Source organism: Oncorhynchus masou, unplaced genomic scaffold, assembly GCF_036934945.1.
Source record: "Oncorhynchus masou masou isolate Uvic2021 unplaced genomic scaffold, UVic_Omas_1.1 unplaced_scaffold_11572, whole genome shotgun sequence".
In the NCBI taxonomy this organism is placed as follows: Eukaryota; Metazoa; Chordata; class Actinopteri; order Salmoniformes; family Salmonidae; genus Oncorhynchus; species Oncorhynchus masou.
The window spans coordinates 135-4,076 of NW_027001328.1; the positions used below are offsets into that span (position 1 = coordinate 135).

General features: G+C 43.9%; 1 pseudogene; it reads right to left on the bottom strand.

The window, feature by feature from the left end:
- Positions 1-1,977: 1,977 nt before the first annotated feature.
- Positions 1,978-2,601, bottom strand: LOC135529394 (nanos homolog 3-like; annotated as a pseudogene).
- Positions 2,602-3,942: the final 1,341 nt, after the last annotated feature.

Below are 3,942 nucleotides of genomic sequence, written 5' to 3' on the forward strand. Positions count from 1 at the left end.
GGACTCTTGGTCTTAGATGTAAAGGTGATCTTTATGCTGGGAATCTTTAGACTGGTCGGTTATTAAAGTTTAAAAAACAATGACACAAAACTAGCTCTGCCCAGCACGTCATAAAACAGAAGTTGTCTTGATGTCAATAGTAATGTTCTTATAATAGTTATTTTAGGCCCGTAGACTTGCATATGTACAGTTAGATTATAGCATGTCGTTTTAAAGTCAAGAAAACCAAGTCTCAAAACAAGACAACACTTCCGTTTTTTCCTCCCCAAAGTAGCAGGGAGAAACCTGGATAAATGTCTAATTCTGCAATGAGAGTTTGTTGATAAGGGCGGTTTATTAGTAGACACAGTATTAGAGGTTGGGAGGTTTTAAAATCTCACACCAACGTAAATACGCAGTTAGTTTGGTCACAGACAGAGACATTTACACACTTTAAAGTATAAAACAGAAAACTCAAACCCAACATGTTGAAAAGAACAACTGGGCAGGTATACAAACAATCAAAAAACACGTCATAAATACATAGAAATAAGTGAAGAAAAATTAAACCACACGAGAAAAAAGTAAAACAAAATCACACGATAAACAGGCTATTACACAGTCTACAAACTAGTCAGGCTATTACACAGTCTACAAACTAGTCAGGCTATTCCAAACGACTTTTAAGCTAAATATCCACCTAAATCCTCTTACAATTGTCCGCATACAGTGCGCTAGAGACGCTAAGAAAGTCTGCAAAACAACAGCCTGAAGTCTCTCCAAGAGGACGGTCTATGATTTGGATGACTGGACTATTCAATCATTTGTTCGGCCTTCCTCTCCAATCTAAGTAGCATACACATTGAAAAGTAAAACAAACAAACAAGAAACCACACTTCTAGATCTTAAAAAAACAAGTATAACACTAAAATAGTAGCTAGCATGGTAATTACAATGACACAAAAGTAGCTCTGCACCACGTCATAAAACAGAAGTTGTCTTGATGTCAATAGCAATGTTCTTATAATAGTTATTTTAGGCCTGTAGACCTGCAGATGTACAGTTCGATTAGAGCATGTAGTTTTAAAATATTAGTCAGAAAACAAAGTCTCAAAACAAGACAACCCTTCCGTTTTTCCTCCCAAAGTAGCAGGGAGAAACGTTGATTTTGCCGTTGTGTTTGCAGAAGCTGCAGGACTGGCGCTCTCTCCGGTGTCTTTGTAGCGGGTCGCCTTCTTTCTCTCCCTCTGGACCCGGGTCCCCACGGAGGGTCTGGACGCTGCTGTATGGGTCCTGGGACCCGCCCCTTGCTGCTCGGATGAGGCGTCTTTACGGGGAACAATTTTGGAATCCAGGTTTTTCCCTCCCAAAGAAGCAGGGAGAAACGTGGATATCTAATTCTGCAATGAGAGTTTGTTGATAAGGGCGGCTGATTCGTCGGCACAGTATTAGAGGTTGGGAGGTTTTACAAAATCTCCGCAACATATAAATACGCTGTTAGTTTGGTCACAGACAGACAGGGAACATTTACACTTTCAAGTTAAAACAGAAAACTCAAACCCAACATGTGTTGTAAAGAACAAGTGCACGGGCTTGCAAATACCACACGTCACAAATAAATTGAAATAAGTGAAAAAAGTTGAAAACACACGAGAAAAAGTAAATAAATAAATCAAATCACACGATAAACAGGCTATGACACAGTCTACAAACTAGCCAGGCTATGACACAGTCTACAAACTAGTCAGACTATGACACAGTATACAAACTAGTCAGGCTATTCCAAACGACTTCTCAGCTAAATATCCACACCTAAATCCTCTTACAATTGTCCGCATACAGTGCGCTAGAGAAGCTAAAGAAAGTGTGCAAAACAACAGCCTGAAGTCTCTTCAGCGCTTCTCTAGCTCTGGTCCCACCCATCCCGCAACAACAAGTTGACTATGTTAGTAGGTCTAGAAAGTAGCGCAGTAACAGCCTGGACCAGATCTAGCGCTTCTATGACTTGACATAGACAGAGTTGTAGGTGGTTTCCACCCGGGGACAGAAGCGCTTGGTGTGGGCTTGAGCCTTAGTGGCCCCACAAAGAGGACAGACATACTGCCGCAGGTACGGGCACACCACGCCCCCCATCCTGGTCCTTTAGACTGTGGGACCCAAACACAGACTCAGACTCCCCGTTGTGTTTGCAGAGAGCTGCAGGACTGGCGCTGAGGTGAAGGCAATCCCTCCGGCATCTTGGAGCGGGTCGCCCTTCTTTCTCCCTCTGGACCCTGGTCCCCCACGGAGGGTCTGGACGCTGCTGTCGGAGTCGTGGGACCCTCGCTGCTGCTCGGATGTAAAGGAGCGTCTTTACGCAAAGGACAATTTTGGAATCCAGGGGTTCCTTTTCGTGCCGTAGAGGTGGTGTCGCCACCGGTGCTATCGGTGACAGCAAGGCTCGCGACGGGAACTGTTCAAATTCCACCATGGTCGAGCATATACTGGAGTGATGACCGTCAACGGTTGACGGTTCTGATGTGAGTTCCCTAACTTCATCTCCCGCACAGCGTCCGCTAGCTTCATGTAGTCCCGCCACAGTTGGAAACTCTTATTTTCGGACTCCATTTTCGGTAGGTGTTGGAGTTGATAACTAAACGATGCCATGGTTCAATGAATTGAGAACTAAACTGAAGGCAAGTTGGACAATACGCACGTTTTGACCTGTCCGCGTTTTGGAAAGCAGCCAAACAAATGGTGTTGTGCGGAAGCGGTGGGAGGTGACAACAGCCAATCAAATGGTTTCAAACTGCGAAATTGGCCATTTTAGAAGATCAATTATTTGGGATACAATTTTACACCTCAACAATATTAAAAAACTTCAGATATAACTGTTTAATCTATTCTAGGGTCTAAATTGATAGGATTTAGATTATAATTCTTAGTTATAAAATGATGTTTTATAATAGCCTATTTTAATTAAAATATCACTTAGCCCGGTCGCCGCCTTTCTCTGTTAAAATTCAAAACTGCTTGACTTCCTCGCTGTCCACTACTACCACCATTAAGTTATTGTGGCATTTCTCCTGGCTCGTAGTCATTCCAGTAATAGTATTGGTACTGCGGAGTTGGAGGGATGGGTGGAGGGAATGGGGGTGAAGGAGAGGTTGTGGAGTAATGTTTCGGAGGAGGCATGGCTCTCGAACCTCGCCTCTCGAGTCCGATACTGGAGTTGCAGCGATGGGGTAAGACTGTAACTACAATTGGATGTCACAGAAATTGGGAAGAAAAGGGGTAAAAGTAAAGCAAAATAAAGAATGGCCTTACTGAAGAGGCTCAGCAACCCCAACTGTTATTATTTGTGGAAGATTGTTGTTTTTTTATCCCCCAGAAATTGCGGACCACCTGCAGTACTTAGCGATAACCACTGATCTAGATATACCACCTGCAGTACTTAGCGATAACCACTGATCTGAATGCCACCTGCAGTACCCAGCGATAACCACTGATCTAGATATACCACCTGCAGTACCCAGCGATAACCACTGATCTAGATATACCACCTGCAGTACCCAGCGATAACCACTGATCTAGATATACCACCTGCAGTACCAGCGATAACCACTGATCTAGATATACCACCTGCAGTACCCAACGATAACCACTGATCTAGATATACCACCTGCAGTACCCAGCGATAACCACTGATCTAGATATACCACCTGCAGTACCCAGCGATAACCACTGATCTAGATATACCACCTGCAGTACCCAGCGATGACCACTGATCTAGATATACCACCTGCAGTACCCAGCGATAACCACTGATCTAGATATACCACCTGCAGTACCCAGCGATAACCACTGATCTAGATATACCACCTGCAGTGCCCAGCGATAACCACTGATCTAGATATACCACCTGCAGTGCCAGCGATAACCACTGATCTAATATACCACCTGCAGTACAGCGATAACCACTGA